Below are 16,934 nucleotides of genomic sequence, written 5' to 3'. Positions count from 1 at the left end.
CAAGTCTGGAGTCAATAATGAATTCTCAACAAGTGATTCAAATTGTAGTCTCTTAAAGAAATCTTGCGCTGAAAATAAAACCAAAGAAAAGGTGAAAGACCCTCTTAAAGATCAAACCAAACTGGAAGATCACTCCCACAAAAGGCTGGTCTCCTTGGTAAAGATCTGATAAATGAGCTTCGTGGACTCACTAAAGATAAGGAGGAGCTAGCTGAGAAACTTAACTACACAGAACAAAAAAAAATGATATGGTCATTTGCATCGTAGATCTACAAGAGCAAGTTGAGAAAGTTACTAAAGAAAACTTTCTTCTAAACAGCCATATCAAAAAACTGATGAATACACCTTTTGAGAGAAATGAGATAGCAGTCAAAGCTCAGAACGAACATGAGAGCTATTCTGAGCAAACCAAAGTGGATCCTATAGCTGAGATGAAGAGGTATGAGGACACAGCTAAACAGAAGACAAAAAAGGAGGGACTTGGTCCTTACTAGGAAGGAGAAGACCTGCTTGAATGGAGAAGAGGAAGCCTAGTTCATCATATTCACCACTCCAAGGGACCCAATTCTGTATGGGTTCCCGATTGGAGTCAGTAGTCCAGCCAGAAGACTTGAGTGAGAAGAGGGCAGTCAAAAGGAAATATATGAAACTTTGACTATCCTTTGATAAGTGAAGAAAATCCTTCTCACTCAAGGGTTCCTAAGGAAAGTTTATGTGCTTGAATGACACCTTCCCGTGTTTTTGAAAATGGAACTACGGAAGAAGATATGTAATCAAAAATGCCGTGTTGAATGAACATGATCCCTCCTACCTCTCAAGAAAGTGTGATGTCCCTGAGCACAGTTGTTGAGTGCATAAACTTATTCAACAAGGCAAGAATTCTATGCAGTATAAATGACCGGGCTGCTAACACTGATTAGACAGCAGTTCTAGAATAAGCTTCTTCCTTTCTACAATGGCAATGACAAGAGGAGATAGTGTCTGCCCTGATCTCTAAGATAGCTTGTCTCTACAACTCAAATTAGTAGCCTCTTCAGCACCTGTATGAAATTGACATTGGCATTTAAGTGCCAAGTCACCAAAATCTTTTTATTTTTAAAAAACTCGTTAAAGGCGTTACACCTCTTCTAAACCCTTTCGATCAAACGACTCGCAACCCGACCTAGTCATCACTCTACCAAATTAAATACCCTTAAAATAAAATTCCACTTTCCCTTTCCTACTTGAAATTAAAATCTCAACTCATTCCATACTTTTCTTTCTCAAACCACAAACCTGCTCTCTCTCTCTCTCTCTCTCTCCTTCTTTCACAGAACCCTCTTCATCCTCTCCAACAAAATCTTATAATGTCCAACGAAGAAGTCACCACTCAAGCCCCTGTTGAAACAAACCTTGCCTCCTCACCATCTAAAGCCAGAATTCCATTCTAATCGAACCAGCCTACTTTTTCCCCAAAACCCCAAACTCTCTCAGATCAAAATCCCATCATCACTTCCTCTGAGTCTCCTGTCACAAGTTGCAGTCCTAAAACATCAGTACCTCAATCAAAGATGTTAGACTCAGTTGAAAAACCTGACTCTGACAGTAGCGAGCATACCGCTTCTATCTCAAAATACTTCCAGAATACTGATGAGATGGAAGGACAAGACAATAGAGTAGAAGTTACCGGTCAATCCATTGAGAAAATAGAAAAGTCGAGTCAAAGTAACGAAAACCTGGTCTCTCAAGTCATGCATAAGGAAGAGACTGTGAGTGACAAGGGGAAGAAATCTGTAGAAATCAACAAAGAAACTGAAGAAGCCAAAAATGCACAAAAAGGTAACTCTCTTTCCTCTGAATGTCATAAAGAGATAGAAGAATCTCCCATAAAAGTATATGGCACCATTTCTAGGATGGTTCATAATCAATCTAGTGAGTTGAACAGGGATGCGTCTCTCATGGTAGATTAGCTTGAGTGAATTGAGGGGTGTAAGACCTTCCGAAGAAGTAAAGGAGAAGGGTCTGAATTCGAATTCAGGACAATTTCTGTGAAGGATAAGGCACCAGGTTCTTCCAATCCAAACTTAGAGTTAGTCATTAGCTCTAAACCTGTATCCTATGATGTTGTACCTTTGGCCAAAATTTCCCCTGAAAGGGATCACGGTCATAATGCTCATAAAGATGAATCTGATGAAGACAAGGTACCACTTGCTTTTGGGATGAGAAAACGATCTAGGAGTAAATCTGCATCCACAATAAAGACTTCATCCGCTCGAACAGTTCCTAGAACCAGACTAAGGAAGAAGGCTGAAAAAATGGCTCTAGAATCAGCTCTTAAGGCAAATAAAGCAAAAGGTACCAAAAGGACCAGAAGTTCTCTGGTAAAAAGTCGTTTGATCGATGAAGTAGAGCCGATAGATGTGGAAACTGCAGCTGCAAATAACAGCGATGAATATTTAAAGGAAAAAAGGGATGATGCTCCTCTTGAGAGGAAAAACTCTAAAAAAAAATGAAGAGTAGTGAAAAGGGAGTCACTTATGTTGAGGGTGATCAGTGGAATGCGTCCCATGCCGAAATATCACAAGTACCACCTCGTCCTGGGCCATCTAGAAGAATCCAAAATTTCAAAAAGGAGGAAAAACAGAAACAATGAGGAGTCATACTCCTCAAAGAAGCAAAGGGTGGATAAAACTGTGGCTCAAAGTGAAAAGGAAATAAGAGAAAATATGAAGAAACAAATGGTGTTGTTGGGTAGGGTGTTTGATCCTAAGACCACTGACAACTTTGGAATGAGAGGACGGCTTGAAATCATTGAGTTTTAAAAATGGGGTCTCTGTTTGTCCCACCTGTTCCAAGTGTCTACGAAGCACAGATGGCTGAGTTCTTTGAAAAACTCCAATACTCAGATGACCATGGCACTCTCTTTTCATCGATCAGCGAAACTAGACTCAAGTTGACTAAAGAGGTACTTGGAGCAATTCTGGAAGTTCAGGAGGAATGGGAGCTATTGAAGGCAAAATGAAAGCTTCAAGCAACTTCAAAATCATAATTGCCAAAGAGGTAGTAAAATATGCAGGTGCAAGGGCAAGACTAAACAAGAAAGAGCTAAAACTAGGGTACCAACTCTTATTTGAACTGGTCAACAAAGTACTGCTTCCCGGGACCGAGGGTCTCACCATTGCCTCCATTGCAGACATGGTGCTTATAGAGGCATTGGCTAATTTCCAATTCATAAACCTTCCTGCAATCATGATTCAGCACATAATCAAAGTGGTGAATGTACCAGATGGAAAACATGGGCTTTCCTACGAATTCTTTCTGACCAAAATGTTTGCACACTTCAAGGTTAAGATTGACAATGCTACAAAAGGATCCAAGAAGCATATGTTCTATATGGCCACCTTAGAAGAATGTGATTGTGTACCTAGGAAAGATGTCATTAGAAGTACTTCCACAGTCTCAACTCTGCTTGAGACGCAGGATAGGATCACTAAAATTGCGAAAAATTAAGGTCGACAATGCTCTTCTTCAGTCGCAACTAACTGAGAAAAAGAAAGCTGCTGGCTCTCAAAGTGCTTTAGAGGCTGCAAGAAGTGAGATTGAGAAGCAAAGCAGAAAATGAGAAATTGACGCAGAAAGTAGATAAGCTCAAGGACCAGATGCTCCAGGACTGGCGTGTCCATAGTGAACGCGTGGATAAACTTCTGACTGCTCTGACTCAATGCTCCTAAGATCTCCAGCTTCCCTAGTTTCCTTATGTCAACATTTCTTCTCCCTGTTTTAAGTTTTTTTTTATTTGACAATTGGCACCTATGACAATCTGTATTTTCATACACTTTCTGACCTGTCTACTATGCCTTGCTTGATTATTTGCTTGACTAGTTTTCTTACATCTCATGTTGTGTTGTTCTTATGGCTTTGAGTTGATTAGTTTGCTTGACTAGTTAATCTTTTTTTATGATGCCAAAAGGGGGAAATTACTTTGGTTGTTTCTATGGCCTGGTTCTCAGGTGGAATAGGTAGTTTACCTTCATTCCATTGAGTGGTACCCTTGGCTAGAGTTAGTCAAGGTGTATTAGTGTGTTTGGCTGGAGGTAGTCAAACAGTGTTGAACACTCAAAGGCTGCTTGTAGGAAGTGAATCTTCACAAGCGTTTGAGTGGTACACTAGGCTAGAGTTAGTCTAGATGTATTAGTGGCTTGGCTAGAGGTAGTCAAGAGTTCCTTGCAGTAGGAGTACTGTAAGGGTGGAGGGATTATGGGAGTTAATTCCTAGATTGCAAGAGTTGTAAAATGAAGTTGCTCGGTATAGGTTGAAATCCTACGTGGTAGGTCATGGGTTTTAATCCCTTGAGCAAAGAGTATTCCAAAATAATATCATGTGTTATTTACTTACTGTACTGCATCAGGGAACTAATAAACAACGAGGTCTCTCATATATTGTTTGGTGGACGCACAGCCTCTATCAGTATTTCATTTAATACTTTATATGTACAACCTTCAACTAAAACATAATTTGCTTGAGAAGAAATAAAAATCAGAATTTTAATTTTTATTCTTGGTAAGTCTTTCATTCCTCCTAGGTTCAATAGGAGATTCAATCTCTTTTTTTTTATCCCAAAAAGAAACAAGTTTCATACTACACATAGTCCAGAGTTAGTAAACTTTTATTCATAACTATCATAGTATCATTTTAACTTACTATATTCTGAATTGTCGTCGTTGTATTATCTTGGGTTACTTTCCGATTAGAAATTTCTATATCCTTTATTGGAAAGGATTTCACTTCCTCGAGCACTTTGTAGGATTTTAATTTCCTTTCCAATGGCTATGTAACCCATATACATCAACAGTTTGACATTTTGCTCAAACGAACATATATATATCTTCACTCATCCAAACTAATATACAAACTATTTCACGATCTCAAGAATAAATATTTCAAGTATTAATATGTAAGCATAATTTACAATCTTTCACATATTTCATGTATGCTACCAAATTGTATATCAACAATTAATTCTACGCACACAAATAGAACATACCTTGAGATCATCAAAAATGAACATCTGCCCTAACATTCATAAAAATAAACTTTCATAAATCATAAATCATAGAGTGGAAAAATAAAAACGAGTAGAGTGAAGAAAGTAGAACCCGATTTTTGTTTACATCAAACCACCATCTGTGAACAATGAAACGATGCAAGACAGTTCCTTAGATATGAACCTCTTCGGGATGTTTACCCTTTTTACTGCGTTGTATTTGTGAAGTTCAAAATTATAGCCACTGAATTCCCACATTTTGTATTGAGCCTGTAGGTTCATACAAGAAGTATAATGGCGGTGATTTTCAGATTCATCGCCAAAGTAACCATATATTAGTCCACGCGGATGAGACTGTTGGAATGCTAAGAGCCATTATCAAACCAATCTATTGTGGCTTTAAGATACCAATTTAATCTTGTTCATTCCACTTTCGAATAACCAAGAAAACATGGAGATTAAGTTCCGTGTCTTGTAACTCAACCTTCTGATAAGAGTTTCAGTAGTGTGTCCCCATATGTCGAGGCAGAATAAGATATACTAGAGAAACTGAATTCGCAGCGCAAAATTCATGGGGCTTGAAAGGAAAAAAAAAACAGAAACAGCATCCGCGACCATATTCACTATTATCGACTTTTCCCAATTATCAAATTAGTTCAACGCTACCACCCCATCATATGTAGTAATTAAACAACAGCGCTTGCAGCGATGTAGAAACCAGTACCATATTTACTGTTCGACGCAGACCATCGCTACTTCTCCTACCAGTTTTTCCAGTTCATAAGTTCATTGAATAATTAAATTCTTTAAGATTGTTAGAAAATTAGGTTCCTCCCACTTCGTTGTTGCAGGGATGGTGGCAGAATTTCTCTAGGATTTTACAAAGCCTCCGAAATTCGAATACCAACAATTAATTCGAATTTCCCACAAGAACATAGTGTTATTTGTAGTGAACGTGAAAGAGAGGTGTTATTTGTAGTGAACGTGAAAGAGAGTGAAAAAAATCTTATTCATATTTGGGAATAATAAGGTATTTATAATACGTGAGTGTCTCTTCCAACCAACAAATACATCTCGTAGGAATAGTCACCTTTTAACTTAAACCTTTTAGAAATGGGTATTTTTGAATCACAACCAGTCATTTTAATGACCGAAAGCATAGTCACCAAACCTCTTCTCAATACTTCCCCATCAATACACTAACTAATACTAACATACTAAATAGCATTTTTGGAGAGATTCATCTGAAAATATTTGTCGTGATGAATATGTATTTCTCAAAGGAGGGATATCACTTCTAATCAGTGACTTTTTGCAATTCAAGTGTGCTTCTCCAAGCTCTCTTGTTCAGATGCTTTCTAATGTTGGCCTGAGTGAGACGAACCAAATTAAGGAGATGTATGTAGAAGTTGGCTATGATGAGGTAATATCCTTTACCATATCTTTGCAGTAGGATCAGGAAAATTAATGATTACTAACTCTGTTTTTCTGGTGATTGGTTTCTTTTTTGTTTTATATGTTTTATTGTATTTTCAGTAGATTGTCATTTGCAGCTAGTAACATGTTCCTTTTCTCGACCATTTAGGTAATTGATCTACTTGCAGTTCATTGATTTCAAAGACTCCCTTCTCTGATGTGTTTCTTCCCAAAGAAAAACAAAAACGAGCAAGATTAGACACCATAAAAACGCCCGTGTTTGGAGATCCGTCCACCAATTCTGAAAATGGAACAAGTAGTAACACCAAGAAATTAGATCTGAAGCTAACACCAAGAAAGTCTACAAACATGGTCTTGTGTGCCTCAGGCAATGAATTCATTGATTTTCTCTTCAACTTCTTGACCATCTTAATTTCCTATAGGATCAATTGAAGATGCTCTAAAGGGAGTTCTGGTTTGGGATGCATAGATAACTTGTACAAAAGTGTGGAGGCTTTAGATTCGAAATGGTTCAATACCTATCCAAATATCAACGGTTATGAAGGTGTGGAGAATCATGGTCTGAAGAAGATATTACTCAAGCCTGGTATTGCCCTTTACCATAAATCTGAGAATCAGCTGTTGCAAATTTCTGAAACTACAGAAACTCAATTCTTTGACCCAAGGGAACCTGTAAGGAGTAGATACCCTCGGAAGTTCGGAAAGTTTGCTAAGGCACCCTCCCTTTTCTATGTTATGGACAATTTAGAAGTGAGACCTTTCTCTTCTGCATCAACTATGCGCTTTCTCAAAGAGCTAAATGTGCCTATGTATGACGTTTAAGAGCAAGTGATCAGTGTTGCGAGTCAGAAGTTAAGCCTGCTCAAGGCGTCTTGAATGTCACCGGCAGCTTTGACAGTGAGCCTAAATCACATGTTGAAGAAGCAAACAGAGGAAGATGTGAAGTGTAACTTGATATTTTCTCAGGCTGGTTAGCAAAGACTGAAAGACATGTATAACTTTTTGCAGTACTTCCATTGTATTTAGACTAACTTGCCTATGCTTCTTGAGTTTAACTTCAAAACTTGGCCCCACTGTACATCAAAACCGTAACGCAGACTTGAGTGCTTCCTGACTGAATCAGATATGGATCACTGTATTGTAGTTTTATCAATTTTACCGGTGCTAGAGGTTCTTTCAATGGATTATCAGTCCACAACATTTTTTCTCCTAGTTGGTAAATCCATTTCCCTGCCACTGGGCTCTTAGCTTTCCTTCAACAGTCTCAATAAGCCACTCAATTGAGTGGTTGCTTGACACTAGTGACACATCATGAAATGCCTAGTGATAAAGTTTTATATTTTCCACCTAAATTTTTGTTAGTGAAGCTATTTATTTTGTTTTACTTCTCAAAGGTTTTATTGAGTGGGTCCATCTCTCTCTCTCTCTCTCTCTCACACACACACACACACACTCTCTCTCTCTCTCATGCCCATTTTCTAGTGGTCATCAACTCATGTTAATTGAGATTTGAATGTGATATATCTAAATGATCAATTCTACGCCAATGGTTTACCACATAATTTCATTTGTATTCCTGCTTAAGACACTAATCCGGATGGAAACCTTGATCAGGCATGTCACGACCCAGCCCCGTGGGCCGCAACTGGTGCCCTACTTGGACACCCAGACAGACAAACATATCAAATCGTAACACACTTATCCAAATCGAATCACAAACAGATAGCATATATGGCTATAACTGCTATATGTCGTCTCAAACTATATCAAACTGCATCAGACACATTTCAGCGCAACATATACATAGACATATATCAAAAAGCCGGCAAGGCTGTCAAATGGCACAACGGCCCAAAACACATATACAAACGCACGCCGACAAGGCTGCCATATACATATACAAAATGCAAGCCGACGAGGCTGCCATAGCGAATAGGGACATATACACACATCTGTACAGAAGCAGGCACACACACCCACAAATACGTCTACAGACCTCTAAACAGACCAAACGAATCATATGGCGGGACAGGGCCCCGCCGTACCCCTGAACAAATACACATATACATAGCGAACAAATATATACCAAAATGTATGCTCTGGAATGAGAAGAGCACTCGAAACAGCAGAAGGGGATGTCCTAAACGGAAGGATCACCAAACTGTGCGTCTGTACCTGCGGGCATGAAACGCAGCCCCCGAAGAAAGGGGGTCAGTACGAAATATGTACTGAGTATGCAAAGCAGAATATACAGAAAACAAACCTGAGACATAAACGAAACAGAATTGTCGAACATAAGTGCAAATCCAATCATATCAAAATGTTTAGTTTCAAATATGTAAGTCATGCATAGGGTACAGAAGAATATGGTCGCCCGCCTGTCGATGGCGCCATAACACAGCATAACACCAGAAAGTTTCAAATCTCCGTATCCCCGTCACATATCACCTCACAACATAACGCCATACACAGCATAACACCAAATATAAGTGGAACCCGACCCTCTTTTGCGAGTAGCTCGGTGAACCATAAGCACAGCATAACTCCGGAGTATATCAAAGCGCGCACGATAACAGAACCGGCCCGGGAACCGGCGAAAGATATAACAGAACGCACGAGCAGAGTCATGAGTAACCATATGCATAAAATCATTATCATAGACTCAAATATAAGTAAATGACCATACTTGAAATTCGAAATGATAATCATACCAAATTCTTTCAAAAGTCGTCCAAAGTACATAACGGAAAGTCGCGGGACCCACGGACGGGTATTGACCCGAGTCGGGCCCGCCTATGGAAAACATAATCATTATACATCATGCAAACTCCTATAAAAATATTGGAGCAATCCGAGCCTTTATGCGAAAGATATGGCATTTCGTAGTTACGGAATTCTTTAAAATAACTTTTTGTACAAAGTTTGGAAATCAATGCTTTCGAAGACATAATGGTTCATACTTCATCACAACATACATAAGAATGCCAAGAATTATATATAAGGATCATAACGTGCTCGGATTTCGAATTTGGAATTTCCTCGAGGCTCGTGATATAGCCTATTGAAAACTAAGGCATGCCAAAAGAAAGAAGGGTTGCGCTTTACATACCTCGAACGCACTTCCAAGATAGCCAATCTAAAGCTAATCCAAATCTACGCCTCGGGCTCCCCAAGGTCTACAATTACGCCAACGAATACCAATCATTAGCTAAGGGCACTTAAGCCATTCATTCCAAACTAATCATTAAATTCTACAGAAAATTCGGCAGCATTTCCCCTGTAAATAGGCCAACCCGAGAATTTAACTCGCTCAAAATCAACAACAACAACCACAATAACCAACCTAGCAACTCCAATAACCAATCCGAAAGACAATATTACATTAATACTCTCTTTTTCATCATTCAACAACATTTATAATAATTAACTCGACGGCTTACATTCGAGCCACCTTATCGCTCATACATTCAATTATCAACCCGAATCTTTACCAACAATATTCAAGGACATAACAAAATCAGCCCCATATGCACTACCTACACCATTGTTATCATTCTTTCTCTTTACATCCATGGAGTACAACAACAAAGTGATTAATACACTAATTCTGTATGTTTATCCAGCCCCTTTAACAATGTTAGACCAGCCATCAAGAACAACCCACACTCCAGCAAATATACTACATATATTGTACATAATCATAACTATAATCCCAGCATTTCGACTCAACAAGAGCAGCCACGAAAATTACAACAAACAGCCCCCAAAATGTCACCACAAAACAGCCACGAAATTTATAACAAGCAGCCCCAAAACAGCCACAAAATCCATCACAAAACAGCCATGAAATTCATTACAAAACAGCCCTTATTTACCACATAACAATGACCGATAATCTCACGAACATCTAAGAATATACCAAGCAAATCGCACACACTTCGCATACGATATTTTATACGCCTCTTTCCTCCAAGTTTGATGATTCACATCAGCAACAACATCAACCTCTATATGCAAGCAAACTATCGTAACATTACAACAAGTTCTAAAACAGCCCCATCCATTATGACGTCACAATACAAATCTTAACTATCCTTAGTTCTCCAATTCCTCAAGAACAGCCCCTAACTACGATTTAACCATAACAATGACAACCTCAAATAGCCATATAATCACATGAGATTTTCCACCAAAAACCTTATCAAAACAGCCCACAACAACAACAACATCGACTATTATATGCAAGGAAACTGCTCTAATTTCACAACAAGTTCTAACATGATTTAAACTTTCCTTTCACCTTTTACACGTAATCCATAAATTAATAACAACAACCATCCATGTACAAGAAATTCCTTCAATTTCGTTTCAATAGCAAACCCAAAACAGTCCATCAACACTACAACATCGAAATACAATTTTCGACCTTTATTCCACAAAATTACAAACACATGGAATCAAGTGTAATTTTTACCATTGACAACAGCCCCTATACATGTTAATAACCATATTTCCAGCCCTTCAACATAAACAAATTATCTACAAATATCATACCATAATTATGACAACACTAATCAAACTCAACCCAATTAAAACAACTCCAAATCTGCCCACTTTTAATGCCAACTTTAATCAAACAGTTTTTCTTACTTCCAACTTCACATAATACAACTTAATAGATCCATTACAACATCATTAACTCCAATCTTATAACAAAAAACCGAAATCTTACCTCAAATTAAATTAGGACACTTTAGAAGCTTAAGTTGTTCCAAAAAAAATCTGCCATGGCCGTGAGTTGTCATAACTGTTGTAATCCTTGCTTTCTTCCTCTAATTGGACTTGGAAATCATCAACTTAATTGTGTAGAAGGGGGGAAGAAGAGGAGCTAGCCGTGAGCTTCCTGAAGCTACTGCCATGTCCATGGCCGTGTAGCTCTCTCCCTCTTTCTTTAGTTCACTTTGTGGAGAAGATGAGTGCCTCTCTCTAGATTTTCAGATTTGTGGTTGAAGAGGAAATCCCCCTCTCTCTCTAAATTTCGAATTTAATGAGTATTGGAAGTGTGAGTCATCCACTAAGACCTCACATGTTGTCTCATCTCTCTAAATTTTCAGATTTGGGAATGAAGTGTGGAAGATGACAATGTGATGAATGAATTATTTTAGTCATCAAAGTGTTGTTTATGGGCAGCATAATGCTCCCACACGTGCCCACTATAGAATGTCTTCAAGATCAGATTTTTTTTTTTGTTATAATGCTTGGTGGAGCCCACTTAATACACTAATTAGCCTAATTAATCCTTAATCCCCACGAATATTTCTACACTAACTGCAATTAATTAACAAGTCGTGCACTTATTAAAATCGGGGATTAAAAGTCTTTGTCTCATATCCCAAAATAATCTTGTCCTTGAATTTATGTCCATTAGCTCACAAATAATCCAATGTACAAAATTACGGGATATAACATCCTTCCCCCCTTTAGAAACATTCGTCCTCGAATGTTACATTAGTGTTGTATAAGAAAACTTAACCTTTCACCCTTCCTAGTCAATTTTATCCTTCACAACTTCACAGCCTGTCTTACCAATACATTTGCATCCGTCACAATTCTTTTTCTTCTGTACTTTTGTCGTAATCATACTATTACTTCTTTTAACTATAAACTCGTCATAATTTATCCCTGCTTATCAATTCAGTCGGTACCTCATATAACACCCTATTAAGTTTGCCAGCCTTTTCTAAATCATCTCTTATTATCACAAACCCTTCCAAATTGCCCTAGCATTTCCTTTTTACTATATCGATATCGATCTCATAATTACTATTAACATCAATTCAACGATTAACTTATTTCTCGCAGTCAACTACACTCACCACTTAGTCAACTCTTATCATTACCGTTGACACGGCCTTTCAATACATATTACGAACTAATATCTCATTCCTTTTATACTTGTGGAAAATTTTAGCAGAGTTCCCTCTGTATTTCTTTACTATCCCAGAACCTGCACGCAGGAAATACCAACAATGCCTCACAGGGCCAACATATATATATACACACATCATATCATATCATAGCCATGCAGGGCTCCCAATATTAACAACAGTATGAAAATGATGGACTTACCTCGTATGTCTAATCCAAACTGCACCTGTTACACTTTCCTGTTTACCTTCCCTTTCAATCTTTAACTTTACATTTCAATCGTACTTCAAATACCTTACCCGACATACATTCTTCATACCGTTGCTTACCTGCGTACTTTGTAACTTCCAATATCATCAGTCACTTTCTTCGGTCGATGCCGTTCTACTGCTGAAATCAAGGGTTAGTATAAGGAATTTCATTTCCTATGACTGGGCTCTATCGCACGATCTAAGATATGAAAGAAATGTAACATCCTAAATGTCCTGTAGCTTCCTGTTTATAGATGTGGTGCACAACACACCGATAAACAAGACTCTACAAGACACGGTCTGTAGACATCCCAAGGACAAACTGCTCTGATACCACTTCTGTCACGACCCAGCCCCGTGGGCCGCAACTGGTGCCCTACTTGGACACCCAGACAGACAAACATATCAAATCGTAACACACTTATCCAAATCGAATCACAAACAGATAGCATATATGGCTATAACTGCTATATGTCGTCTCAAACTATATCAAACTGCATCAGACACATTTCAGCGCAACATATACATAGACATATATCAAAAAGCCGGCAAGGCTGTCAAATGGCACAACGGCCCAAAACACATATACAAACGCACGCCGACAAGGCTGCCATATACATATACAAAATGCAAGCCGACGAGGCTGCCATAGCGAATAGGGACATATACACACATCTGTACAGAAGCAGGCACACACACCCACAAATACGTCTACAGACCTCTAAACAGACCAAACGAATCATATGGCGGGACAGGGCCCCGCCGTACCCCTGAACAAATACACATATACATAGCGAACAAATATATACCAAAATGTATGCTCTGGAATGAGAAGAGCACTCGAAACAGCAGAAGGGGATGTCCTAAACGGAAGGATCACCAAACTGTGCGTCTGTACCTGCGGGCATGAAACGCAGCCCCCGAAGAAAGGGGGTCAGTACGAAATATGTACTGAGTATGCAAAGCAGAATATACAGAAAACAAACCTGAGACATAAACGAAACAGAATTGTCGAACATAAGTGCAAATCCAATCATATCAAAATGTTTAGTTTCAAATATGTAAGTCATGCATAGGGTACAGAAGAATATGGTCGCCCGCCTGTCGATGGCGCCATAACACAGCATAACACCAGAAAGTTTCAAATCTCCGTATCCCCGTCACATATCACCTCACAACATAACGCCATACACAGCATAACACCAAATATAAGTGGAACCCGACCCTCTTTTGCGAGTAGCTCGGTGAACCATAAGCACAGCATAACTCCGGAGTATATCAAAGCGCGCACGATAACAGAACCGGCCCGGGAACCGGCGAAAGATATAACAGAACGCACGAGCAGAGTCATGAGTAACCATATGCATAAAATCATTATCATAGACTCAAATATAAGTAAATGACCATACTTGAAATTCGAAATGATAATCATACCAAATTCTTTCAAAAGTCGTCCAAAGTACATAACGGAAAGTCGCGGGACCCACGGACGGGTATTGACCCGAGTCGGGCCCGCCTATGGAAAACATAATCATTATACATCATGCAAACTCCTATAAAAATATTGGAGCAATCCGAGCCTTTATGCGAAAGATATGGCATTTCGTAGTTACGGAATTCTTTAAAATAACTTTTTGTACAAAGTTTGGAAATCAATGCTTTCGAAGACATAATGGTTCATACTTCATCACAACATACATAAGAATGCCAAGAATTATATATAAGGATCATAACGTGCTCGGATTTCGAATTTGGAATTTCCTCGAGGCTCGTGATATAGCCTATTGAAAACTAAGGCATGCCAAAAGAAAGAAGGGTTGCGCTTTACATACCTCGAACGCACTTCCAAGATAGCCAATCTAAAGCTAATCCAAATCTACGCCTCGGGCTCCCCAAGGTCTACAATTACGCCAACGAATACCAATCATTAGCTAAGGGCACTTAAGCCATTCATTCCAAACTAATCATTAAATTCTACAGAAAATTCGGCAGCATTTCCCCTGTAAATAGGCCAACCCGAGAATTTAACTCGCTCAAAATCAACAACAACAACCACAATAACCAACCTAGCAACTCCAATAACCAATCCGAAAGACAATATTACATTAATACTCTCTTTTTCATCATTCAACAACATTTATAATAATTAACTCGACGGCTTACATTCGAGCCACCTTATCGCTCATACATTCAATTATCAACCCGAATCTTTACCAACAATATTCAAGGACATAACAAAATCAGCCCCATATGCACTACCTACACCATTGTTATCATTCTTTCTCTTTACATCCATGGAGTACAACAACAAAGTGATTAATACACTAATTCTGTATGTTTATCCAGCCCCTTTAACAATGTTAGACCAGCCATCAAGAACAACCCACACTCCAGCAAATATACTACATATATTGTACATAATCATAACTATAATCCCAGCATTTCGACTCAACAAGAGCAGCCACGAAAATTACAACAAACAGCCCCCAAAATGTCACCACAAAACAGCCACGAAATTTATAACAAGCAGCCCCAAAACAGCCACAAAATCCATCACAAAACAGCCATGAAATTCATTACAAAACAGCCCTTATTTACCACATAACAATGACCGATAATCTCACGAACATCTAAGAATATACCAAGCAAATCGCACACACTTCGCATACGATATTTTATACGCCTCTTTCCTCCAAGTTTGATGATTCACATCAGCAACAACATCAACCTCTATATGCAAGCAAACTATCGTAACATTACAACAAGTTCTAAAACAGCCCCATCCATTATGACGTCACAATACAAATCTTAACTATCCTTAGTTCTCCAATTCCTCAAGAACAGCCCCTAACTACGATTTAACCATAACAATGACAACCTCAAATAGCCATATAATCACATGAGATTTTCCACCAAAAACCTTATCAAAACAGCCCACAACAACAACAACATCGACTATTATATGCAAGGAAACTGCTCTAATTTCACAACAAGTTCTAACATGATTTAAACTTTCCTTTCACCTTTTACACGTAATCCATAAATTAATAACAACAACCATCCATGTACAAGAAATTCCTTCAATTTCGTTTCAATAGCAAACCCAAAACAGTCCATCAACACTACAACATCGAAATACAATTTTCGACCTTTATTCCACAAAATTACAAACACATGGAATCAAGTGTAATTTTTACCATTGACAACAGCCCCTATACATGTTAATAACCATATTTCCAGCCCTTCAACATAAACAAATTATCTACAAATATCATACCATAATTATGACAACACTAATCAAACTCAACCCAATTAAAACAACTCCAAATCTGCCCACTTTTAATGCCAACTTTAATCAAACAGTTTTTCTTACTTCCAACTTCACATAATACAACTTAATAGATCCATTACAACATCATTAACTCCAATCTTATAACAAAAAAACCGAAATCTTACCTCAAATTAAATTATGACACTTTAGAAGCTTAAGTTGTTCCAAAAAAAATCTGCCATGGCCGTGAGTTGTCATAACTGTTGTAATCCTTGTTTTCTTCCTCTAATTGGACTTGGAAATCATCAACTTAATTGTGTAGAAGGGGGGAAGAAGAGGAGCTAGCCGTGAGCTTCCTGAAGCTACTGCCATGTCCATGGCCGTGTAGCTCTCTCCCTCTTTCTTTAGTTCACTTTGTGGAGAAGATGAGTGCCTCTCTCTAGATTTTCAGATTTGTGGTTGAAGAGGAAATCCCCCTCTCTCTCTAAATTTCGAATTTAATGAGTATTGGAAGTGTGAGTCATCCACTAAGACCTCACATGTTGTCTCATCTCTCTAAATTTTCAGATTTGGGAATGAAGTGTGGAAGATGACAATGTGATGAATGAATTATTTTAGTCATCAAAGTGTTGTTTATGGGCAGCATAATGCTCCCACACGTGCCCACTATAGAATGTCTTCAAGATCAGATTTTTTTTTTGTTATAATGCTTGGTGGAGCCCACTTAATACACTAATTAGCCTAATTAATCCTTAATCCCCACGAATATTTCTACACTAACTGCAATTAATTAACAAGTCGTGCACTTATTAAAATCGGGGATTAAAAGTCTTTGTCTCATATCCCAAAATAATCTTGTCCTTGAATTTATGTCCATTAGCTCACAAATAATCCAATGTACAAAATTACGGGATATAACAAGGCAGGTGACCTAACTAACCTAACATCCGTCAGATATAGATGCATTTTGTTGCAAGCTACTACAGAGGCACATAATTCTTCGGAGTGTTCAGAAAGATATTGA

General features: G+C 38.4%; 1 long non-coding RNA gene across 1 annotated transcript; it reads right to left on the bottom strand.

The window, feature by feature from the left end:
• Positions 1-8,084: 8,084 nt before the first annotated feature.
• LOC132630653 (uncharacterized) lies at positions 8,085-11,587 on the bottom strand. The gene is made up of 3 exons (XR_009578649.1): positions 11,193-11,587; positions 9,570-9,636; positions 8,085-8,635 (listed from the first exon to the last, which is right to left on the bottom strand). It is a non-coding gene; the product is annotated as an uncharacterized LOC132630653 (long non-coding RNA).
• Positions 11,588-16,934: the final 5,347 nt, after the last annotated feature.

This window comes from Lycium barbarum, chromosome 3 (genome assembly GCF_019175385.1).
Source record: "Lycium barbarum isolate Lr01 chromosome 3, ASM1917538v2, whole genome shotgun sequence".
In the NCBI taxonomy this organism is placed as follows: domain Eukaryota; kingdom Viridiplantae; phylum Streptophyta; class Magnoliopsida; order Solanales; family Solanaceae; genus Lycium; species Lycium barbarum.
This window is presented reverse-complemented; position numbering and strand designations above follow the sequence as displayed.